Source organism: Colobus angolensis, unplaced genomic scaffold (genome assembly GCF_000951035.1).
Source record: "Colobus angolensis palliatus isolate OR3802 unplaced genomic scaffold, Cang.pa_1.0 Scaffold126, whole genome shotgun sequence".
NCBI lineage: Eukaryota > Metazoa > Chordata > Mammalia > Primates > Cercopithecidae > Colobus > Colobus angolensis.
Window position 1 is genome coordinate 8,690,756 of NW_012113808.1, and position 26,558 is coordinate 8,717,313.

A 26,558-nucleotide genomic window follows, 5' to 3' on the forward strand; every position below is an offset into this window, starting at 1 on the left:
CCTGGCTAAATTTTGAATTTTTAGTAGAGACGGGGTTTCACCATGTTGGTCAGGCTGGTCTTGAACTCCTGACCTCGTGATCCACCTGCCTCAGCCTCCTAAAGTGCTGGGATTACAGGCATGAGCCACGCACCCGGCTCAGTTTTCTTATCTGTAAAATGAGGGCATTGGATCCACAGGTCTCTTAACAGACCATTTTAATGGGAAGTTAGGATATTGAGAACAGAAGAAAACCATTAAGCTCTAGCAGAAACATCCTACTGATGTCAGAGATAGACGGTTGAATTCATTGGGCATAGCTGAGAAGCACTGTCCTATTTCCTATGCTCAAATCATTTGAATATTGCTACCTTCCCCTCAGATGTTGAAAGCATGTCTTCCTTTTTCAGATGAGAGATCTGAGGCTAATTTTGGCCATTGGTTGGCCATGGACTCTTATTTATTGCTGATTACTTAATTTGCAGGGCAAATGCAATGTCAATGAATGGCAGATGAGTGGCAGCTGATGTGATGGTAGCCAGGAATAATTGCCAGTAAATGGAGAGGGCTGCCCTACTTTGCTTTACTAAAGTTAGCAGGTGCCTGCAGAGACTCGTATGGCTCCTAATGATTTTTGTTAAGTTTGGAGAACAGTTGGACTGCAGATTAATTTCACCATGTTTCTTCCTGACATTTCTCATTTAAAAGGTGCTAAAATTCTAAAATGAACAAAAATCAAAAGTGTCTTCTTTACTCAAGGGGAAAATTGCCTCTTTGCAGAAATGCTTTCTAAGGAATATTGACTTCTTGATTTGACTGAGACATTTGTCTGTCATGAGCTTCCTCACTGACGCTACTTACCTTTCTTCTTCCAAGTACTTGTTTCTATGCACGTTTATTCTTTCTTCTCTTCCATCTGAGATAAAAAGATAGTTTTCTTCCTTTCTACGTACCAACTCTTCCACCTGTACTCTGGAATTATCTTTTTGATTTCAAAAGTAATACATACTTATTGCAGAAAATTTGGAAATTGTGGAGATGTAAAAGAAGAAAATAATATCACTTATAATCCCAGCACTGGAGACAGTTGCTGTTAACGTTTTGAGGTCTTTCTGATTTTTTTCTAAGCACACTTTTTAGAATAATAAAATTGGGATTCTATTGTACACTAATTTGAATGGCACTTAAAAATTAATATACAAAGAGCATTTTCCATGCTACTAACCACTTTTTGAGAACCTTGTTTTAATGACTGTATGGAATTTTATTGTGGGATTGTATGCTACTTTGCTAAATTATTCCTTTCACCTGATATTAAGGCTTGTCCCTACATTTTTGATCCTGTCCTTTCTTAGCTCCCCTGAGAGTGCACCCTTCCATCATGCCTCTGCTCTTCCTCCATCGCCACGGCATTTTCTATTGATGCTTTTCTTGCATCTTCAGGCACACAGGTGCATCTCTACTCTCATCTCTAATCTGCTGTGTCATTTTGGATGTTTCCCATTTCGGTCTCTGGTTTTGTCATTGCATCACAGTCTATGAACTGCATGTTTTGTCTCCTACAAATTCATATGTCGATATCCTAACCTCCAATGCGATGGTATTTGGACATGAGGCCTCTTGGAGGTCATTAGGCCAAGAGGGTGGAGCTCTTATGGATGGAATTAGTGCCCTTATAAGAAGAGGCATGAAGGAGCTTACTTCTCTCTTCCACTGTTTGCCATGTAAGGATACAATGAGAAGGCAGCCATCTGCAAACCAGGAAGAGGGCCCTCACCAGAACCTGACCATGTTGACACCCTGATCTCAGACTTCCCAGCCTCCAGAATGGTGAGAAATAAATGTCTGTTGTGTAACCCACCCACTCTATGGTACTTTGTTATAGTAGCTAGGACAGACTGAGACACACAGATAATCTAGGCATGGCTCTGGGCGTGTCACTGCACCCGGTGAAGATCAGCCCCCAACATAGCTTCCCAGGCTCATTTGCCCTCCACATGCACCCCTTGATCTAATCTAATTGTATTGCACATGTACACCCAGACATCCTGCTCATGACCTCCTTTCTGGCCATTATGCATAAGCATGATACATATTCATTGAAACTACTGATAAAAATGTCAAACCTCAGGCCTGTGGCTCAACATTAGGGACTTACAAGATGAAGTAAATCTACTTATCAACACTCTTGAAGCAAAGATGATTTAGCCAATTGTTTATATAGAGAATGGTTGAACATTGCAGCCCGTGTTTCTCCATCCTGCCTCCTGGGATATTATTAGTGGTCCATTTGAAACTTTGGAGTAGGTCAGACATGCTGCACTTCCAGATTTCCCTAATCATCACATCCACCTTCTAGAGCAAAAAGGGAGGTGACATTGTCAGATTCTGATCTTCATGAGGCCATGTTGGTTCCTGGAGATCACTGCTGCCTCTTCTAAAGGTTCAGAAGATTCCTTATTAAGCCACTCCAAATCTGTGAATTGTTTTTGCTCCTTTTATGAAAAATTGAAACTATCTGTGTTGATTGTTTGCTGATATCCATAAGGTGACAGATGGAGAGTGCAGTCCATGTGCCTGGGGTGGACTTGAAATGGGTCCGTGGTCTTTGTAGGCATTTGCTGTGGGGAGGACTTAGCTCTCCTGCTTTCCCTCTGCTCCATGACCCTGAACTAAGGCCCACTGCCCCTTCTAATGCTGCAGCCACCAGCTGCACATAGTAGGGTGGTAGGCAGAGTAACACTCCTGAAAGATGTGCATGTTCTAATCCCTGGAACATGTGAACAGGTTGTCTCACAGGGCAAAAGGGCTTTGTACATATGATTATATTAAATATTTGAGATGAGGAGATTATCCTGGATTCTCTGGGTGGGCACAACGCAATTACTTAGGTCCTTAAAAGGGTTAAAAAAAGATTTGAGGATGGAGGAAGGAACCATGAGTCAAGGATGCAGGCAGCATCTGGAAGCTGGAAAAGGAAAGGGAGCAGATTCTCCATAGAGCCTTCAGAAGGAACATAGCCCTGCTGACACCTTGATTTTAGCCCTGTGAAATCCATTTCAGACTGCTGATCTCCATAACTGTGAAATAATAAATCTGTGTCGTTTTAAGCCACCAGATTTGTGGTGATTTATTATCACAGCAATGGGAAACTAATACAGTAGGTAACCAACAGACATTTTAAATTCTTGAGATTTGAAAAAGGCCTTAATATTTGTCTACTCTGATCCCTATCCTGAATTCCCCTTTTTATGACTTCTGTCAAAGGGGAAGCCTGTGGTGTGTACGTTGGGATTGGAAAGAAGAGTACAGCCAAAGGAAAATGGGAGATGAGAAAGCGTTTGTAAATATGCTTTATTTTGGAGACATAATACATGTAACACTTCACCCATTAAAAGCATAGAGTTCAGTAGATTTTAACATATTCAAAGAGTTGTGCAACCACCACCACAACTGATTTGGGAACATTTCATCATTCCAAAAGGAGATCTTCTACCCATTAGCAGCCAGTCTCTAATCCCTCTCACCCCCAATTCCTGGCAACCACGAATCTATTTTCTGTCTCTATAGATTGATCTATTCTAGACATTTTACAGACATGGAATCATACTGTATGTGGCATTTTATACCAGGCTTCTTTCGCTTGGTACAATATTTTCAGGGTTCATCCATGTTGCAGCACGCATCAGAACATCATTCCTTTCTATTGCTGAGTCATATTCCATTGCATGGATAGGACCACATTTTGTTTAACAGTTCATCAATTGATGGACATTTGGGTTGTTCACACTTTTGGCTTTTATGAATGATGCTGCTATGAATAATTGTATGCAAATTTTTGTGTGGCTATACACTTTCATTTCTCTTGGCTGTATACCTAGGAGTGGAATATCTAGGTCATCTGATGACGTTACATTTAAACCTTTGAGGAGCTGCTTGTCTGTTTTCCAAAGGAGCTGCACCATATTCTAATACCTTCTCACAAGCAATGCATGAGAAACCTCATCAATAGGAATTCTTGCTGGCTTCTGAAAATTATGTAAAGGACACAAAATGCAAAACGTGGATAAGAAAGACTGACCTGGATGTTTTCAGAAGTAAAACAGCATGAAAAGAAACTTGGGTGACCAGTTGGCCTGGAAACTCTTGAATGATACCTGAATTTTTTTTTTTTTCTGAGAAACAGTTCATATTGGCTAAAATCTATTGGCAAATGGCTGCGATAAATTCTTTTGAAGATTTTAGTCTGTTTGGTTTCTTTGCATTTCATTTGATTAGCTTTTGAGAAATTCTGATGACTAATGCCTCAGAAGAGCTTCTTGAACCACAACACAGTGGGGCAAGACTAAGTGCCCCATGTGAATAAACACATGCTACTATTCTTAGTTAAAAATAACATCATTTCAAGGTGAAGAGCATTATGCATTTTGGAGTTTTTATTAGTTTGTTAGGGTTCACAAAATAAAGTACCACAGATAAGGTGGCTTAAACAACAGAAATGTATTCTCTCATAATTCTGAAGGCTGAAAGAGAGCTGAATCAAGGTATTGGCAGGTGTGGTTTCCTTGGAGGCCTCTCTTCTTGGCTTATAGGTGGCCATCTTCACCACCTATGGGTATGTCTTCACATGGCCTTCCCTCTATGTGTATCTGCATCGTAATCTGCTTTTGTAAGGATATCAGTCATGAGGGCCCGCCTTGATAACTTCATTTACCTTAGTTACCTCTTTTTTTTTTTTTTTTTTCTTTCTGAGACAGAGTCTCACTCTGTCACCCAGGCTGCAGTGCAGTGGCACCATCTTGGCTCACTGCAACCTCTTCCTGCTGGGTTCAAGTGATTCTCTTGTGTTGGCCTCCTGAGTAGCTGGGATTGCAGGTGCGTGATGCCATGCCTGGCTAATTTTTGTATTTTTAGTAGAGACGGGGTTTCACCATGTTGGTCAGGCTAGTCTCGAACCCCTAACCTCGTGATCTGCCTGCCTCGGCCTCCCAAAGTGCCTACCTTCGTTACCTCTTTAAAGACTTTATCTTCATATACTGGGGGTTAGGACTTCAACATAGGAATTTTGGGGGGATACAATTCAGCCCAAGACAAAGTTCAGTATCATAAAATCATACTTACTGTATCAAAGGGGTCCGGGCTAGTGGAGAAAACAGATTTTAAAAATATATATTATTTTTACTGTGTGTCTTTAGGTAAAAGCATAAGCCTCAGGTCCTTATTAAACATGGAAAGATGTTTATTCTTGGTGCAAGAATGAAGGGTACTGTGTGACTTAGAGCAGACTCGAGAAAAGGTTAAGTGGATGCATTCTTAATTGTTCTTCTACCTTCCCCTACGTTTCCTCCTCACTCATCACAGTTAGGTATCAATATCTTCTTGCTGTAACTCTTCCATTAAAACCTGTTCTACCTGCAACTTAAGCATGCTATAATACGAATGTCTGACAACCATTTCAGGAGTTTTTTTCTGCTTTATGTTTTATTTTTCCAGAGGCCCAAGCCTTAAGCCAAAGGAATCACACCTTAAAGGAATTTCAGAGATCAGTTAGGGGATGAAGAAAGTATTTCCTGAAATCCTTTTCAGTACCCTGGATATCACCCCACCCAGATAATTGCTTACTCACCCTTTTACAATGTCAGCCTTGATGAGAACTCAGACGAAAGATGTACTTAATTAAAAATAAAACCCAACTTCAGAGAAAGATATCTTGTAGAAAAATTTTCTAGCCCTAATATTACCTACCTGTGTTGCTAATGATGGTATACTTTTTAATGTGAGTCAACATGTGCTGGCTCCCGTTTTCAGTGTTCCTAGATTTTTATCTGCCTGCCTTATTTTTGGAGGAACTGGCCTAACATCTCATGATTGTTGATACTATTAGAACTGGCCAGTATTTGGGTTGGCTGGGAGGTGGGGTGGGCCTGGGAGGCTGGCTTTCCTGTTGGTCTCTAGCCTGCAGAACTGTTGTTGTCGACCATGTAGAATGAAAACTGCAACTTTAATGGTGCTCATTACATCATTCACTGTCTGAAGAGCATGCACACTGTCACACGAGAAATGATAGCTGAGGATGGAAGTCTGAATATATTTGATCTTCATGATTTCAGTGTCTGGAGTGATGACTAGATATCTTTGTGCCACTTTCCTTTCTAGTGGCCGAAAAGGTATCTGATTCAACAGAAAAGTCCTTCAAAGTCTATACAAAAGAATTTGTCTCAGAGCTTCTTGATTATGTAAAGGCCTCTTTAGCTTTGAAACGAGAAAATAATCAGAATCTTCCTGTTACATTCTGGGAAACATACTCAGAGACATAACAGTTCAGGAGGAAAAACAGACAAAATGCCTTCCTGTCTCACCAAAATTAAATTAAATAAGTGGAGCCTGGCAAAGGGCAGGCTTTATGCAGAAATGATTTCCCCCTAGATCTAGAGATGACCTGATAGCCAAAGGTTGAGATTCATTTGATTAAAGTCTAAACTTCCATCTTTTGTGTTATAAGTCTTTTTGAGATTTGTAATCCTCATTTATAAAATGGGATTAATATTTTTACTTGTGTTACAACAAAATAAGATAATATAAGATTTGTAAAGCACGTAGCACATAAATATCAGATTACTTTTTCTTGCCTTGGTAGCAAAACTCTCTAAAAAACCCACTTATTATGAACATGTTGATTTTTTTGAAAAGTAGAAAGAGAATAGTAAGAGGAACACAATTTAAGATGAACACACCTAGATTTAACAATTGTTAACATTTTACCATATATACTTAATTTCTTTTTAGTTATTTTCTGAAGAATCTGAAGTAAATTGCAGACATAACTTTACTTTAACTTGAAATATTTAACATGTGCCTTTAAAAAGGAACATATCCCCCTATAACTACAGTACCACTTTAGTCTAACAAAATTAATACCAATTTCTCAACATCAGCTGACACTTAGTCTATATTGAAAATTTTCAGTGATTTCCAAATGTCTTTCAAAGTTGATTTATTCAAGTAAGATGCTGATATGAGCCTCTCATCAGGGAACTGTATTTTATCTCATCGCTGCTCACTAAGGGGGCCAACCTTGTTCTGTTGTTTACTAGTCAGCAGATCTGAAATTCCTCTGTAAGTCAGGCTAGGAACATACTTTAAGCTAACTTAATATGCAAACTTGGAAAGATAAATTGTTCACTGCAGCAAATCACTCATATGTTTTCAGGAACTGGTTGAAGACTTGAAGTCGTGGTCTTCCTTTTGGTACATCTCAGCGTGCATTCACAGGTGCTGGAATGATAGGAAGACGATTAGTGACAGTGGGTTTGGGGGGAGGCAAACGGGATGAAAAACTCATTTACATGGGGAATCTAAAATAATCAAATTTACAGAAGAAGAAAATAAAGTGGAAGTAGGAAGGGAAACTAAAATTGGGGGATCCCAATGGAGGAGGTGGCTTTGCATGAGGATGGAATGAACTCATCAATACCCCACATAGGTTTAACTCACCACCTATCATGGCTCAGTGGAAAGGCACAGATCTGGGTCCAGATCCCAGCTCCACTCTTCTAGCTGCATGACCTTGGGAATTACTATACATTTCATACTTTAGTTTTGTTTTTTTCTTCTATGCTGTGCTAATACTTTTGTCCACTTTCCATAGATGATGAAGAGATTATAGCAAGTGAACACAGAGTTCTGGGTATATAGTAACCACACACAAAAAGTATCTATCTATCTATCTGTGTATCTATCTATCTATCATCTATCTTTATTATGATGATGATGATGATGATACTTTACCTCCTATGGTGTTTGGTGCTTCCAACTCTATTGATGAATGCATCCCACACACAATTGTGCTCAAAATGTCATGACCTAAAGTGAAATAAATACAGGAGACAAGAGACTTATCATAGGATAGGGGTTTTCTGTCATATTTCAAGCAAAGCAGTTCTCCCCTGATCCCTGTCCATCTCCTAACCCTCTTCGTCCATATGGAGGTACTGCAGCTCAAGGTCACAAGGCTATCCATGGCTGAAGCCTCTCTCTAACTCCCAGATACCAAAACCTTGCAAAGCTCTGCCTCCTGCTGGCCTTACTTCCCAAGGTCAGTCCTGGATCTATCCCACTGGCCAGAGGGTCTTATAAGCACCCTCAGCTCAGCTCTAAAGAGAAAACTCTCTCCCAACTTCCTTGGTGGCCAAATCATCCTTTTCTAAAGCAGATTTATTCCTATAGAATTTAGAAAGCAAAATACTTTTGTTTTCCCAAGAGAGAGGTTTTGACAATAGTGTTTGGCAGGTACTTGTCATTGCTCAAGGGTTGCTAGGAGACAAATGAAGGCTGGCTCAAGATAGTTGCAAAGCATGGTAGTCTACTCTCTAGAACCGCAGTCTTGATTTCAAATTTTAGCTTGCATCTGAATCACCTGGGGATAGTTAAGATTCAGATTCCTGGGTTGCTAGGTCTGGGATACCTTGTGTTTCTAATAAACACTCTAACATAGGTGATCCAGGGATCAGGATCACACTTGGAGAAACATGGAAGCAAGTCAACTTGCCTAAAAGTGAGTCTGGAATTACCTCTCTGGGAATTGGTTTTCAGTGAATTGATTAAGGACTGGGAAACATTTTCCTAAAGAAAATAGCGTCTTTTCAGCATGATTTCAGGAATATAGATCTCCACAGTCATTTATCAGTGCGGGAGTGGTGTTCTGGTTTCTTTGCCTTTATTATCAAAAGCTTCTGTAGTCTGTTATCATTGACCTGATCATTGACCAGGTAGCCAGGAGAGGTAAGGAGGAGCTTTCTAGGCCATGGAACATCACGTGAAAGGCCTGTGATGGGAAACACATGAAGAGCTGAAGGATCTGAAAGGTATTCAGCAGGTAAATTAATATGATCTGGTGCTAGTTTGGCTATGGGAAATAGCATGGAAAAGATGATGTCCATGATGGGTTCTGGTTTCTGCTTATCCACCTGGTTGGTATCATTCAGGAAGTTAGGAAACACTAGAAGAGTCTTGTCTTTTTTAATTGTTTCTTTGTCTGGAGGATTGGGAGATGGAAATGAGAATTTGGTTCTGGACCTGGTTAATTTGAGATGCCTTTGAGATATCTAACAGAGATGATAAGTAGGCAGCTGGGCTGATGGGCATGGGGCTGGGAGGCATATGGGTTCAACACAGAAAACTGTGGGTCATGTGGGAATTGGTGGTTATGGAAGCTGTAGGTATGGGTGAAAATTTCCAGGGATAATGTAGAGGGAGAATCATTGAGTTCCAATGATTGACCCTGAGGAATCTTAACAAGTAAAGGACAGGGAAAGGGGGAGAAGCCAGCAAAAGGAAGCCTGAGGGAAGCTAATTTTTCTCAAGTGAAAAGTTTAGGCATTAAAAGTCAACTGGAGGGGCCGGGCTCAGTGGCTTATGCCTATAATGCCAGTACTTTGGGAAGGAGAAGCAGGAGGATTGCTTGAGGCTGGGAGTTTGAGACCAGTCTGGGCAACAGAGCAAGACCTCATCTCTATTAAAAAAAATTAACGGGAGGAAACCAATTGTTAGAAGGAGGTTGAATGTACTAGAGAGAGAGAGATTCCATATGAGATGTACGTAGGAAGGCAGGAAGGATGGGACCTGTAGCCCTGGGTTCCAAAGAGGTTATGGTGACACTGTCACAAATATTTTGCTGAATATCTGTCAGGATGCAGGTATTCTGAGAGTGTCACAGGGTTTTTGGTCTCTGAAGGGCTAGTGTGCTTTGACTTTGGCTTCCACATTGACTCCTCTGCCTGGGGAAGAGAAGTCTCTATGTATATGCAAGAGTTGTACATTTTTATAGAGACTCAGGACCGAGAAGGGTTTCTGTGTGGGAAAGTTTATCTCCAACTTTCCCTTCAACCAGGCTGGTCATGTAGTGTCTATAGTGCTCTGTGCCCTGACTTGGCTTCAAAAGGAATGGCTTGGAGAGACCAATACTTGTTCATTCTTTTCTATTTTCCTCAACCGAATTATGCAGCCATACAGGATTCCTATTATAAATTCCATGAATCAGCTCTTCCTAATGAAAGATTTTTGCATTTTGGGGCAATTTTTGTGGAAATATTTTGCAAAAAGTGAAGTGACAGCTGCCTCTTGTCAGACATCCTGATTCCAGCTGCACTAGCAATTTGGGTTCCAGAAAGTTCTCAGCCAGGAAGGAGTCATGCTATAGACAGAAAACAACCCATACATTTAATTCCACTGGAACTGCATTTAGATCCTGTGGTCATGCTAGAGAAAGTTTGTAATTCTGGAATGGTTGCTGAGAAAGGCTGTTTCCAGATTTTTACTCATCTGTTTGTACTTTCTTGGTGCCGATGATCAGTTTAATGAATGTCAACTGAGCACTTTGTCAAGTCCCTGGGTGGGAGACAGATGAACAAGGTATGGTCCATGTTACCAGAGTGCTGGGGATAGATGGATTCACAGGCACAAAGTCATCATCTCTACAATATAGAGGAAACAAAATGAAATGAAACAGTAACACAAAAGCAGAGAAGGTGAGGGAGGTGATAGAGTGTGTGTGTGTATGTATTTAAGGGTGAGACTGGCAGAGCTAGGACAAAGGCTGGAACTGGAAAATGCCCATAGAGCACATGACAATGAAGTTGGATCTTGAAACGTGGTGGGAGTTTGACAGACAGAGATGGAGGGTGAAGTGGGGAAGCCAAAGGCAAACACAAGGTCTGTTTGGTTATGTTTGCTGAGCAGAGCTGTTACCTTGGACCTCTCTAGTCCACATACCTTTGATGAATTCCCACCACTTGCAAAATAAAGCCCAACCCTACAGCCAGTTTGGAGTAGCGAATGTCTGGCTGTGCAGTTGGTCTTCATTTTGCAGGTAGTGGAGAGTTATTGAAGGAGTTTGGCCTGGAGAGGTCCAAGGTAACAGCTCTGCTTAGCAAGGTCACCAAGAGGAGAAGCAGAGGAGTGAGTTGTGGGGCAGAGAGGCCTGTTGGGGGGCTGTGGCAAAATCCTAGGTGAGAATCCATGAACAAGAATGAGAACAGGAACAATGGGACTGAAAAAAAAAGATGGCAGCTGTGAGGAAAGGACATAGAAAGGAAAGCGGAAAGTCAACAATGAATTGGAATCAACAGACATATTTACTCAGTAAATACAGTTAATGTTTCTCCCCTATCCCCAATATTTCCTCTCTTCCTCTTCTTTAGTTATGGAAATAACTAAAGGTTTTAGCTAGGTACATGTTTACTCTGGATAAAGACTACATTTTTTTCCAGCCTCCTTATATCAAGGGGTCTCTAGGTATCAAGTTTTGGCTAACAGGATGCAATGGGACTGTTTCTGCATGCTCTCTGATCCTTCTCCCCCCATCCCCATTTCAATTATTGGATTTGGCTGGGATGGTTGGAGCCCCATCCAGTCATTAACAAGGGCTCTGCAGGACTGGTCAGCAAGAGGGAAGGAGTCTTCGTCCCTGACACCATGGACTAGCCTGGCAAGCAACCCAGACTTTTATGGGAAGAAGTAATAACTACGGTCTTAGTTAAGCTACTGTTATTTTGGGGTCTTAGTCACTCACAGGTGAACCTAATTTGAGCTGATAATTGGTGACTGATTTTGGCTTCTGCTGACAAATGCAGAGACTAAAGGTAGGAGTCTGGGCCCCAGCAGAGGGGATATTGGAAGGAACATCCCATTCAGGAGAGCAGACCAGGTTCTGAGTACAAGGCAGTAGGCTAATGCTCAGAAGAAAGATGATCAGGAAGAACCTCTGCCCCATGTGTTGTCTTTCGGCCCTGGTACAATTTGTCACATGCTAGAGTCCTTAGTTAGCAATGTCTTAGGAAGTGAAGGGAGAGGCCAGTGTCCAGGCTTGGATTTACAGAGGATGAGCAGCTTGGGCAGCCAGGAGAAGCTGTTATGAGTTGGTCAGGGATAAAGGGCAGAGAGGTGGTATCTGGAAGAGGCATAAGAGACATCTTGGACAACATAAGCACTTCTGGGCATCCTTAGATGTATTTGGGAGGGTACTGATAATTTTGTCTTGAACAATGGGGAGCTTCCAAATATCGAAGGGGACAACTCGCATTTGGCCTTAGGTTAAAGGTTGGTCTAGGTGACCTCTAAAGCTGTTTTCAAGTCTGAGAATCTATGATTCCATAAAACAATTAAATCACTAGCTTGATTTCCTAGTAGACATCATTCTTGTTTCCTCTCAACTGACTCTAGGCCAGAATCTTTTCTGGCAAGAGTAGTGTGCTCAGATGGTGTGCATGTATTGGCCGGTGGGTGGGGCTAGGATAGTAACACTGTGATTGGGTTTTCAGTCCACTAAGGTCCGGCTAGTGCTGACCTTGAAATGGAATCAGACTTGAGAAACACCTGGGAGGAGGGTCAGGAAGCGGATGGAAATGGAAGTCCTGGAAAGGAACACTGGGGTGAGTGCCAGGCCATACGATAATTATTTTTAGAAGGTGTAATGATAAAAAACAATTTTTTGAGCAGGAAGCATTCCAGGACTGGATCTGGGGACTGGGATCCCAGGAGAAGGGAAGCCAAAGGGACAGGTAAGGTTCAGTCTGATGTGGCTGATGGCAGACAGGGTGGCTTCCCTTGAGGAAGTCTCTGTTTGTTTATTTTTGAATGTGCAGAAATGCTGAATGAGAGAGATCTGCTTTAAACTAGGGAATTGGAACTAGTTGCAGAAACTCCATATATATGTCATCTAGTACCAGGGGGCACTGTGGAATGTGCAATGATGTGCTTTTTGCTTAATCTGTGCATGTAGTGTGTCCTGAGACTCTCTGACACTGTAGAGTATGCTTTCTCATGGAGAACTGGGTAGGCAGCTGGGCAGGAAGTTCCTCATTCTAGAAGCAAAGCTTCTGAAAGAGAAATGCCTGCTGCCCTGGGTGGCAGTTCTGGAAAGTTAGCCAAGTGTTGGCAAAATCAGGAGGGAGATTTCATCCTGAGGACTATATCTGGGTATATTTTATCTCCAAATTAATTAATTAATTAATTCTTTTGTCATCTTATACCATCTATATATTTATATCATTCATATACATCTTATATTTATTTTATTTACCATCATATAGCACTCAATCCTATATACTGCTTGGCACAAAATTGAGTCTGTCTCTATCTATCTATCTATCTATCTATCTATCTATCTATCTATCTATCTATCATCTATCTGTTTTTGGAGGGAGCTTAGTTGGTCACTTTTTTTTTTTTTTTGAGACAGAGTCTCACTATGTTGCCAGGCTGGAGTGCAGTGGCGCGATCTTGGCTCACTGCAAGCTCCGCCTCCTGGGTTCACGCCATTCTGCTGCCTCAGCCATCCAAGTAGCTGGGATTACAGGCATGCGCCACCATACCCAGCTAATTTTTGTATTTTTAGTAGAGACAGGGTTTCACCATGTTGGCCAGGATGGTCTCGATTTCCTGATCTCACGATCCACCCACCTCGGCCTCCCAAAGCGCTGGGATTACAGGCGTGAGCCACCACGCCTGGCCTAGTTGATCACCTTTTAAAGATTGTGAGAGGCATTTTATATTCTGCTCCAGATTGGCTTAGATGATCTGTAAGGACATCATCTATCAATCGATCACCTCTCCCCCCCATCATCTACGTCTAAAGTTTTTTTTTTTTTTTAGAAATAATCCCTTCAGCAAATGCTTATTCTGTTGCCTCCTCAGGATATTAACCCTTTGGGACAACTTACCCAGAAAAACATTTCCAGCCATATCTTACTTAGTAAACAGAGGGTTATGTTCTACGGATAGAACACTGTGAGCCCAGGCAGCTCTGCAATTGCAAAGAAAAAAGCCCTAGTCCAGAATTATTTTTGGAATGCAAGAGAGGCCAAATACATTGCTGTACCATATCAGAAAAATGAAAAGTGAAGAGGGAGGGACACTATGGAAAAGGCAATGAGCGTAAGAATGAATTGCAGGGAACCAACTCAGCAAACAAACAGTACGAGGCAGCCCCACTGGAATCCTTCTTGCTGACAGGTCCCAAGGCACAAGCTGGGCACCTTCTTGAGGAATGAATCATTTCAGCCTGCAGTGGGGGGAGCTGGACAGCCAAGATCTGCCAGAGACAAATGGTTCTCTGCAAGTGAAGAGTGAGGGCACTGCAGCCAAGTGTCCCTGGAGCACAGTGTGGCTTTGCAGAGGGGAGAAAAGGGCAGGAGGCAGCACTGAAGGATCCTTTCCCTGGGAACAGGCACTTCCACTCATCTGCTCCCCGAAGTCTCTGGGCATCCCTCAGGGGCTCAGAGAACTGGTGTGAACTCAACTCTCTGTATTTTCTTGCAGTAGAGTTGAGGTCTCATGCCTTTTGAACTCGCGGGAGGCAGTATGAGGTTGGAAAAGCATTTTTTTTTTTTAAATGAGATCGACTCAGTTTGAATGCTGGCTTTGCCTCTTAGATGTATGATCTTGGACTAGCTGCTTAACCCCGGTAGGCCTCAATTTCCTTGTCTGGAACATTGGGATATCTCCTAAGACAGCTACGAAGGCTAACTGGTAATAAACAATACTTTTGGTGTTTCTGACCTATAGAAGATTCTCAGTAAATGTTAGTCCTCATCCCTTGGGGCCATGTTTTAGACCTGGCACCTGTGGAATTTGTGTGATTTCATAATTAATGGTTATCCCATCTAAGATGGCACCAGCAATATGCCTAATGTTACTGGACCCAGGTGAAAACTGACCAGCTGAGAATGCTTCACAGCCTTCACCAGAGAGGGAACAGAGCCATCCCCATAGGAATCCCTGACCAGACAATACCAGCTATTTATAAAATGCCCACCCTGTGCCCTGCACTGTGCTAGGGACAGTGAAGTAAGTATACATAGCTATTTAGAAGAAGATTTCTGCCCTGAAGGCTTTCTAATCTGGATGGGAGAGGAACTCTGACATTTGATAGACTAGAAGCTCTGAAACTCAGAAACAGACATACAACCCCAGACATGGTGTACATTGCAGAGTACAAGAGGGACTATGACATTCTGGCAGAGAAATTTTGTACCTCTCTTAATGCAGCAAAAGATGGCAGTGTTCCTAGGGCTGAAGCATCTCATGCTGAATTAAACAGATTGAGGACTGATAAAAACAAATAAGAGCTAGTATTTCTTTAAGGGTTTGTGTGTGTGTGTGTGTGTGTGTGTGGGTGGGTGGGTCAGACCTTGTACTAGTCACTGTACTTCGTTCATCTTTATTGTAACCTGACAAGGATAAGTAATATTAACCACAGTTTAGAGGTGCAGGGCTGTATGCACTGGGAGGCAACCCAGTGTCACACGGGAAGGGACAAGATTTAAACCTAGGTCTTTCTGACCTTAAAACTCGATGTTCCTTTGATTATGATGTGCTGCCTCTCACAGAACTAGGCAGCACATCCCTAAGAACTGCTGAGTAGGCAGCATTTCTCCTAAGAACTTTCAGATATTACTTTGGAGTGAGGACACCCAACCCTGGTAGAAATATAGCAAGTGGCTGATTATAGCATTACAGGCAGAGGGAGGGAGTTACGAAGGCTGAGTTGAAAGCACCCCTGACAGTCTGCTCCTCTCTGCAAAGTGCAAACCCTCTTTCCCCACCACAGCCAGCTCCGGGTCACTTCCTTGGCTCTGAGGGGCAGAGGCTGCCTGGCAGGGTTACCTCTCCTGGGTCCTCAGAATGAAGTACTTTCCTCAGGGAAGGACTATTGCAGCCAGGTGAGACAGATGGTGAACGGAAAAGGGGAGCACTTTAGTGCCGGGTCCTTGTTCTAATTCTTCCCTTTCCTGGCTAGTCACTGAACCATCCAGGCCTGAAAACTGGGTTAGTTTTACCATCTCCTTCCCAGGGTTTTGAGGGAATAAGATAAAGTCCTAGAGTGAGAGAGCTCTATAAAATGCTGCATCCATGCCAGGTAACATTTGACCATTTGACACATAGCACTGTGATGGGTGATGGGTAGTTTTTTTTTTTCTTAAAGTGTAGCTTGTTAAATTCTTACTGAAAATAGACTCCAAACTACATTCTTGGCAGGGTACGAGAGAAAGGCCTGACTGTTGTCTGCTGAAGCCATGAAACTGCTCTCAGGAAGCTGTTGGCTGCCAGGAGAGCCCCAGCTGAGGAGAGCGGCTGAGAGAATTACCTCCTCAGGCCCCGCAGAGGGAGGGAGGCCCTGCGGGTTGAAGCCAGCCAATGCTCAGAGCAGCGTGGGCGGCCTGGAGGGTCCACATAGCACTTGGCTACTGCGCTGCAGCATCATTCCTAGCAGGCCATCTTCTCATTCCACTTGTCTGGCATCGGCAGGGCTGCACAGAAGCCCAAAGACTGAGCCAACTGGGGTGGCAGAGAAGAGCAGTAAGAACAGAATGAAAAAAAAGAAAGAAAAAAAACCCCTCCAGCTAAATGCTATCCTGCCATGAAATAACAGAATTTTCCCCCAAACCCTCGGTTCCCCTTTCACCAATCCCAAGCAAAATAATGGACAAGTCTGATTCTGTAGCCACAGCAGACACACGGTCTGTCAATCTGGAAATGGGGGCCGTTACCTCCAATTCAGCCCTGGGCGCCTGCAGGGTCGGGAGGGAGGCTGTGGACCCGGGTCACTGGGCTGGTCCTGTCATTGACTCGGGGTGGCGTTTCTATCAGGGGTCTGGGTTGGCCCTGCCTTGGTTAGTCCCGCAGAACTGTAGCCTCCTCAGTCTTCCTGCAGATGTCAGGAGCATATTTGATAAAGATTGGATTCTCTTGCTTTGATCTCCTTGGGAGGGAGGATTGGTGACCACAAGTCTGAGGATACTTCTGCTTTCAGAACTTGAAATCTGAAAGGGTCAGAGGGGTTTTAGAATATTTCATAAGGATTTGCATGGGCTTTGGGCTTCCATTCCAGCAATTAACCAACCTCAGGAAACTGCTTAGGGTCTGGGTCTTTGCAGGAAAATCAGATTCCAGAATATGGAGGGTGAACAATCAGGACTCGGGGCACTACTCGCAATCATGAGCCTGTGGTAGCCAATGCCAGTCAACTATGACACTCTCTGAAACTAAGCCCAGTCTCCTTGGTATTAATCCCAGCACTTTGGGAGGCCAAGGTGGGTGGATCACAAGGTCAGGAGTTTGAGACCAGCCTGGCCAACATGGTAAAACCCTGTCTCTACCAAAAACAACAACAAAAAATCTGGGCATGGTGGCGTGTGCCTGTAATCCCGGCTACTCAAGAGGCTGAGGCAGGAGAATCATTTGAACCCGGGAGGCGGAGGTTGCAGTGAGCCGAGATCATGCCATTGCACTCCAGCCTGGGCAACAGGGTGAGACTCTGTCTCAAAAAAAAAAAAAAAAAAAAAAGAAGTCTTTTCAACAGAGTATTCTCTGAAAGTATTACCATTTGTTAGGAGCTGTCACTTGAAATTCATTTATTCATTCAATCATGTGACAAATATTTACTGAACTTTTACTTGATGACAAATACTGCAGTAAGCATTGGAATAAAATTCTGGGTAAAATCAGAGTGTACTCCTGCTCTTCAGAGCATAAAGTTCAGTGGGAGAGATCAAATATATCAGCAAATGTAAAATTACAATTGTGACAAGTATGTGTTAAGGGAGAAACATAAAGTGCTCATCACCAAAAGATTTCACCTGGCTGGGGAAATCAAGGATGAAAGGATGGCCAAGCTGAGATCTGAAGGATGAGTAGGAGTTAACCAGGTTAGGTGGAGGGGTGGATGGAGGAGCTGTGGGTGGAGGAGCACTTCAGGCACAGGGTGAAGCCTGTACACAGCGTGGGGTGGGAGGGAGGCTGGAGAGTGTGAGGGCTGAGCACAGATGAGGCTGGAGAGGCAATTGGAGCCTGTGGTCTGGGCTTTCAGAGCCAAGTTAATGGGGTTTTGCTTTTATCCTGAGAGCAATGGGAAGTCACCAGGAAGGTTTATGTAGTGAAAATGTGTGTTTTGAAAGGACCACTCTGGATAGAGTGAGTGTGCAGAACGAATTGGAGGAATTCATCAGGAATGTGGGTAGATCAAAGTACTAGGTGACGATGTTACTTGCATTTCGTATTGCGGGTTGTGGTCAAAGGAAATCTGGAAGTCACTGCTCCAAAGACTTCTAAGGAAACTGTTCTAGGGTTCTAAACCAATAGGAAGGAACTCAGCACTGAATGGGGAGGGACTAACACCTATCAGACAACACTGAATCGTTAACTGCAGTCCTGGGGCCTTGGCCATGGGTGGCTGAAGGTTTTCCAGGATGGTTTCACATTTCTGGGCTCAGAGACAAGTAAGCACCTCAAGCATCTAAGTCAATGCTGGAGCCAGGATTTAAATCACATCTCCCAAGTCCCATGCATGCTACCTGCAAAAAGGGGAAGAAGACAAATTTGCTTTTTTTTTTTTTGAGACAGGGTCTTGCTCTGTCACTAAAACTGGAGTGCAGTGGTGTGATCTTGGCTCACTGCAGCCTCTGCCTCCTGGGTTCAAGTGATTCTCCTGCCTCAGCCTCCCAAGTAGCTGAGATTATAGGCACGTGCCACCACGCCTGGCTAAGTTTTTTTTTTTTTGTATTTTTAGTAGAGATGGCGTTTCACCATGTTAGCCAGGCTGGTTTTGAACTCCTGGCTTCAAGCTCTCTGCCTGCCTCGGCCTCCCAAAGTGTTGGAATTACAGGTGTGAGCCACTGTGCCCGACCCAAATTTGCTTTTGAGGGCTCATGACTGCTACACGGGGCCCATCCCTGCGGACATGTTCACTGCCCAAGCTGTCATGGGTTGGCAATGACTGCATCAGGTCCAAGGCTTCTTTTTGTCTCTATGAAGTTCTTTTCATAAGTCTTATTGGACCAAAGACGATCTGCCCCATTTCAAGAGATTTCTAGGAATGAAGGCTCCCGAATCCTGTCTTTTCTACATTTCCTGTGTTGGGCAAAGACTTTATTAAGACGCTCCCATACTGCATCCTTGTACCTGTGGATGAAGCTCAGGATCAGGGGCTTCTGAGAATATTAGAGCTCAGACATTTGGGATAATGACTGTGTTCCAGGCACCCTGTATTTAGAAATCTGACAAAGAGTGATGATATAAGCTGTGGAGAGCTGGTTCCTTGGGTTGCCACAGAAACCAAATCGAGCTGAATTTAGCATTACATTACAGGGTACTCACAGAGACAGAGTCAAACATTTGTCTACTACTGGTTTTTTCTTTTCTTTTCAAATTGAACGTTCCTGGCAAGTGGCAAAATACCTGTGAAGCTAAATGGGGGCAGCAGGTTGTGCTGTGCTAAAGGAGTGGGTGTTCTGGAAGCTTGATAAGTGGCAGGGACTTAGCTTTTCACCCAAAGCAGGATTGTTGCCCAAACATCGCCCTCCAGATCTAGGCTCCTTCTGAGGAAGGAGTACCTTGAGAAGATAGCACAGAGAATTGGACAGAGTCTGGAGCTATGGGTTCCAATACGGTTGTCACTAGGCACGTGTGGCCATTGAACACTTGTATTGTGACTAGTTCACACTGGGATGTGCTGTGAACATGAAATACGGGCCAGATGTCAAAGACTTTGTATGACAAGAACAATGTAAAGTGTCCATTAATTTACAGATATTGATTGCATATTGAAATGATAACAGTTGGGATATATTGGGATAAACATGATTTAGTATTGAAATGAATTCCTCCTGTTTCTTCTTATTATTCATAATATTGTTACTAGAAAATTTAGCATTATATATGTGACTCACCTTGTATTCCTATTGGACAGTCCTGGTTCAGACACTGTTGTTCTGATGCTGGATTGATTTTCCAGGAACTGAAGAAGTTGTTTAACCTTGTGATACTTCAGATTCTTGATCTGCAAGATGGAGGTATTCATGCCATCTCTAGCTTCTTCATAGACTTGTGTTGGAGATTCGATGCTGATGTGGGTTCTGTAATGCACTTTCCTAATTTCCCCTTTAAGGACGAGGTACTCACTCCCCCAGCTGTCAAAGTGTTGGCTGCTGAGGACTCAGCCGAGTCCCTCTTCAGGCAATTACTGTGGCTGAAGAGAGCCACCCCTCATGAGCTGGGCTCTTTCAGGTGAGTCTCTAAGATGCATTCAGTATCAAGTACAAGCAGAGCCAGAGATCACCAGGAGCTACATGAACAAGTGGTTCAGACCCCCACATCACCACTATTGTTTCCTCTCCCTCAGCAAGTACCCATGCCTATGGCTGCAGTGGAGGCTCCCTGATGAACAGCTTAGAGAGGAGAAAAAAGGTCAAGTTGGGTCACAGATGGGTTGGCTTTGTACGTGGGTTCCAGTTTGAAAATGGACTGCTGTGAACTAAAGTTCCACTTGGGGGTGTCTCTGAAAGACAGAGATGAGAGGAAATTCTCTCAATAGGCAGAGCTTTGGGAGGTAGACCTAGTCATTCTTCTGTGTGGAAAGAGAAGTAGACTAAAGTACAAATGTATATCAGCTCATGAGGAGCAGTGAATGACTTGGCTGGTTGGTCAGGGGTCTGGAAAGAAAAAGATCAAATGGCCGGTGTCAGGGGCTGGGGAAGAGCGTGGGGATGGGCAATGGGAGTGAGCACAAAGCGCTGGAGTCTATGTATTGCATGTCAATGCCACCTGACAGCAGCTACCGTGGAAGAGGCACCAGATAACCATGTAGACAGAATGACTCTGCCAGTTGACATCAGCCAGTCGCAGTCTTCAGCCATTCCAGTGCCTGAGCAATGGGTATGAGGGTAGAAGAGCCATGGTATTAAGGATTCAGGTGACAATGTGGTATACCTTGTAAATCAGCCACCACCATAGGGGGCTGTGCTGCAAAGGGTGGAATTCATGGGTCCTGGAATTGAGGGGTGAATGTGGGAGTGGCCCTGCTTACCATCCCTCCCAGTGAGTCATGGTGGATCCTGTGCTCTCCATCCTCCCAGCAGGAGACTCCATGGGTCTAGAGGTGCTGGTTCCCAGAAGGAGAAGGCTTCCATCGAGGTATATGACAAGCGCCCATTATACTTGAAGCTGTTATTGCCATCTCTCTTCTAGCTCCTTGTACCAAGATATTCAGCAGGCAGGGAAAGGAGTCTCCACACTGGCAGGAGCCATTGGCCCTGATATCAGCAAGAAGTAGTGCTGCTGTTATTTAAAGATGGCAAGAGATAATCTGTTTGGCATTCAGGGGCTACATTGGGGTGTCTCTTGGTACTCCCCTGCCAAATTTGAGGTACATGGACAAGTGTAGCAGCCACGGCCAGAGAAAAATGTGGTGACCAGGGGCTCAGTGTCCTCAGTTATGAGGGCTCGAGTCACCCCACCAGGCATGTAGGCCAGCAGCAGTGTGGGCCAAGGGCGAGAGGACTCTGGAAAGGATAGTAGAGGAGGGGCAGAGCAAGATTCAGTGGCAGCCTTAAGATCAGAGCAGTATAGTGGTTGGTCCTACTAATCTCCCACTGAGAATTTCCCCAGGTGAAGACAGCAGCCAGAATAACAGTGAAGTTGCTCCCAGAAAGGGCACACTTAGGCTGTGAGGCAAGTGAGCTGGTGGTGCAAAGGGTGTGCTGTCCACGATGCTGGGGTGTGCTGCCCAGATTTCCCATACAGAACAGAGCTACTTGTCCCCTGATTGCTGGGAATATTGATGGATGGCCAATGGCTCCCTTCTGAGTCCATCTATAAAGATTACCCCTACTGGTTGGTGTGGAATACAAAGGCCCAGTTCCTTTGTCTTGATTCAGGACAACCTTGTAGCACATCCCAGCTCCTGGATTTCCTGTATGATTCATCTTCTCCTTCTGCCCAGTCTTACTCCTCTCACTCCCTTAAAGATGTTATTTCCGAGAGCACTCCCCAGTAAACATAAACATGTAGTAAACATCCTGCATGCAAATCTCTGTCTCAGAATACGTTTCCTCAACCACCCAACCCAAGAATGATGTCCTAGTCACTGTATGGTGCAAAGCACGCTGAACTTGGCCTTGGAAGCTCTAGGTTCTAGTCAGGGTTCTGCCCTTTCATGAGTTGTCTGGCTGGCCCAGGTTCCCCATGTATGAGTTGGGGACAGCAAGGAAGGAGTTTGGACCAGGTGATCGAAGATCCCTTCCAGCTGTGACTTTTCATATGTGTGAAATGGACGGGGAAGGATGAGTTACATGAAGAGCTGGAATGATCTTTGTGAACCCTTCAGATGTCCTCTACATGTACAGAAACTAAGCATCGGAAGGGTGATGTGATTTTTTTTTTCATGGCTGCCCTGCTAGAAAGCAGCAGAGCTGAGATTTGGACCCAGACTTCAGGCTGCCACGTTGTCTGGGTATATCCCCTTCACCATCTCTGGGTCTCTAACATCACTGATTAGGGGCAAGGCACAAGAGTGGGTAGGACAGGAGAATTTGAAGGTTGTTTAGAAGGTTCTGATCAACTAGCTGCTCCCCCTGCATGTCTTTGGGTTCTGTTATCCAGCAGGCAAGGCAAACAGTCACTACACTGGCAGCAGTCATTCACCCTGAAAATGAGGAGGAAATCCTATTTACTTACCTCAGATTGCTAGGATGTTATAGCCTTTGTCCTAGGGCAGTGCTTCTCAAACTTCAACATGCAAATGAATCACCTGGGATCTTGTGAAAATATAAATTCTGACTCAGGAAGTCTGAGGTGGGGCCAGAGAGCTTGCATTTCTAACATGCTTCTAGGTATGGATGCGGCTGGTCTGTTGACCACATTTTGAGTAGCCAGGGGCTAGAGTGCAGCTGTCAAACTTTGGGTGCATCGGAACCCCCTGGGAACCTCTTAAAACTACTCATCATCATAGATTCAAATTCAGTAGTATAGGATGAGCATCTCTAATTTTAACAAACGCTCCAAGTCTCTAAGTAATTAAGGTAACTGCCAACACTGGACAACCATGGTTCTGTAGCAGTGACCTTCACAGTTGTAGTTCTGTAGCAGTGACCTTCACATTTGTGTTCCTGAATAAGCTGAACAGGTATCACACCACTGCTGCATGAGGAAGGAGACACAACTCTAGCCTGAACCACTGGGGACACAGGGGCTGAAATATACTGAGTGTTCAACACAGGCTAGGCACAGATGACCACAGAAAAATCCCCTGGGACTTGTCAAAATTACCTTAAGAGGGTTATAGTTTTATGAAAACAATCAAAATACAGAAATAAAATGTGTGATTACTTATAAAACGTATTTCCAAAGTAGTTGTAACCTTCATATCAAGGAGCTTTATCTCTATCTCAAGGTTGATGGGCAGTCGATGGGCTACTTGTGAGTTACACGTGAGGCCATTTCATGGTTTTTGCAACTCTGGCAAAATTGAGACTGAGATTATAGACTCGGGATGCAGGAGCTGAGGGTCCTGCTTAGAAACACATTGCTTCATTCCCTGAGCTTCATTCTAGGGCTTGTCCAAGATGCCAATCTAGTTGACATCAGCATTTTACCACATGGCTTTCTTAGCCCATTTAGGGTGTGAATGGGTTCTTCAGTGACATTGGGTGGAGAAAAATAGACCTACCTCCCCTAAGTGTCTCCAGGTGGCTCACCTGCTAGCCTGCTTCTCAGAAAGACCCCCTTTCTCACCTCCCTGCTCACTACCAGCTGCCTGGCGAATGGACGTCCTTAATGCTTGATGAGGGAGAAGGTTCTGCTGCCTCAGCACAGGGTGGGTTGGGCATGAGAGTGAGTAATGGAATGTCCCTGAGAAATCCACCCTCCCTGCCAAATGTGCATGCCAACTTACACCTACGGAGAGTCTGGTTGCGTTTGCTTGTTCATCAGAAGAAAATAAGATGAACCCTGAAGGGAGATGCTGTTGGCAAGACAGCCACCATGGCAGGTGTAGGGGCTGGGGAGGGCAGTGCTGCCCTCAGGCAACAGACCTAGGACCTGCTACAGAAAGCCTGTGCTACACACTGGATATACAACCCCATGTGATTACTGCAAGTTGGGATAGCACAGAAGTGCAAGAGGCCTTCAGCACACGCAGCCTGCAAGGAGAATGGAAGGCAAGGGAGTGGATTAATGGAGCCGAAGTCAGCCAGGACAGCAGCACTGTCTCCCTTCTCTAGTGAGAGAGGTGGCCCAGATGCCTGTGGATGAAGCTCCATGGATGGGACCTGGAAGCAGAACGGAAGGCCTGGATTTTGCTTTATAACCATCTTGTTTTGAAGTGAAATGATGAGCTCTCTGGACTCTTCTCTTTCTCTCCCCCACCGTCTTTTCAAGGCATCTCTCCTCCTGGTACTCTCTGGCACATCCCCCAAATTATTACTCCTTATACTTTAGCTGAGCCCCTGCTACTTTCCTTGAAGATTTTTGTCCTTTATGTTCTATTCTCTTGTCATCAGGTTTGTTTAATGAAATAAATTACCTAATCAATTAAATGACCATTGACCTTGGACTTAATTTTTGCTATATGCCACACTGGGGATTAAATGACCTCATTTAATCCTCAAACAAGGATTTTCCTATGAGCAAACACTTTGATTCTGACCATTTTACAGATGAGGAGGATGAGGCAGATTGGTTATGTGATGCTCTATGGCTGTGGAGCCTCCTTTGGTGGAAATCACGGCACTGAGTTTCCTGGCCTGAGGCTGTAAACTTGCAGCTCCACTCTCAAGGTTCTTTTTTGGGGGGTGGGATGAGAGCAAAGATAAGTAGGGTTCACAATTGAGTATTTTCTTTTGTTTTAGGAGATAATTATTCAGAAAAATCTCAGGAAACTTTGTCAATTACAAAGACTGTTGTATTTGTTATCTCATCTATTTGCTGGTGGTGATTAGAAATAAAACTTTTAAAATAGTAAGGGCTGATGCAATTTTTTTTGAGGGGTGGCGAACAGGAAAGAAGATATTAAGTGAGAAGCCAGAGAGCTTGTGTCCTTTTCAGTCAGTCTTGGGGAAACAGGACCCCTAAGACAGCAGTAGATGATGACAGCTTTAAAAAGACCAGGAGAGTGGATTTGATTTCCGAGGCCCTTGAGAAGAAATAGGGCATGGGGAGCTAAGTCCCCAGATGCTCAACTAGCAGGAAGTCCTCCAAAAGACTGTGAAGATTAATCAGGTATTGGCCTCCTTTCAAGAGACTTGGGCTCTAATAGGGGAGCTAACATTTGAACATAAACAGCTATACTACAAAAGATAATATGGAAGAGAGAGGGGACTGTAGCTGCGACCAGCATAGGTGAAATCAGCAAAGCAGCAGTGAAGAAAATTCTGTTGCAAAATTTCTACTGCGGGCAAAGAGGAAGAAATCTGAAATGCATAAATTCGACCCAGCCTGTACTTGGCGTGGGAGAAGTCTGTCTTGGGTCTAGAACGGGGTCTCTGTGTGACCTTGAGCATGTCTCTTTACATTCAGATGCTCAGCTGAACGACCAGCCTCTGAGACTTCCATCTGTTCTAAGCTGGAGGGGAGAAATGAAACTGTAAGAAAGGAGAAGGATGTGTGCTGCAGGGCTCGTCCAGGGTTTTCCTGGGAGAGTCACTGGTTCACAGTGTGACATGGGGTGTCGGTACGAATTTCACAGGTGCCATTTTCTCCCCTCGCTGTGGAGAGCAGATCTCTTTAGGCGCTGAGCTGCTTAGAAAGAACATCACTGCGGTTTCCAAAGAAACATGGTCTTGCAGTCCAGAGACAGCAGGTGGCGCTCTTTCTCCTGAAACAGATTGATGGCTGCAGCTCGGCTTGCAGGCTGTGCGGGGGATGCAAACTGAGTAAGATCTCTGCAGTCTGAAGGCAACCAAAGAGACCCGGGCAAAAATGGCTGATCAGGACTGCCTGCCAAGTATAACTATTCCCTCACTTGAATGCGCCCTAGAGGTGCCAGCTGGGCTTGGGCTGCAGCACCGACCAAGGTGAACACACACAGCCTCTTTTCCACAATTTTACCGGTAAGTTGCTGCATTTGCAAAGGAAAATCTTCATTGTCACAAATGATGACTGTATCTGTCTGGGCTTCAGATTGTGGTAAGGAAGAGTCACTCCATCTCTGTGTGTGATAAGTATACTTACCACTCATTACGTGGGAAGGTGAGAGATCCGGGGTCCTCCCTGCCATTTTAGGTGAGACAGCATCCAAGGGAAATGCAAACAACAGCAACAACAACAACAACGAAGCAGGATCTGGGAGAATGTCTTACCTGGAGGACTCAGCTTTTACCTGGGAGATGTTGCAACGTCTCAGTGAGGAAAAACCTGACATTAGCTCTCCTTTGAAGACATTAAAGAAAAGTAAAAACAAAACAAAAACAAACAAATGAACAAAAAACCAAAACAAAACAATTTCATAATGAAGTGAAAAGATCACTGGATTGGAATTCATGAGTCTAGTAAGGCCGCTCACTGGCTCTGAGACTTAGGCAGGTCACTTACCTCTGGTCCTCACTCTTGCTTTGATTTTCAGTAGTAGTCAATAACTTACATAGCATGTATATGTGTGTGAGAGAGAGAAAGAGGGAGAAAGAGACAGACAGAGAGAGAGAGAAAGTGAAGAGAGAGAGAAGAGAGGCAGGCTATCAAATAGAATAGCTCTTGGGGGGAAATTTGTATAAGGCAAAACAGAAACATACATTATTGGGGACTGAGGAAAC

The 26,558-nt window shown here is 44.0% G+C and overlaps 1 long non-coding RNA gene across 1 annotated transcript in view; it reads right to left on the reverse strand.

Moving 5' to 3' along the window:
• Positions 1–8,291, reverse strand: part of LOC105505554 — a 24,813-nt gene extending 16,522 nt beyond the window's left edge. Inside the window, exons 1-2 of the long non-coding RNA XR_001000766.1 lie at positions 8,225–8,291; positions 7,768–7,842 (exon numbers count right to left, since the gene is read on the reverse strand). This is a non-coding gene — a long non-coding RNA (uncharacterized LOC105505554). The remainder of the gene's footprint in view (positions 1–7,767; positions 7,843–8,224) is intronic.
• Between the last annotated feature and the right edge of the window lie 18,267 nt (positions 8,292–26,558).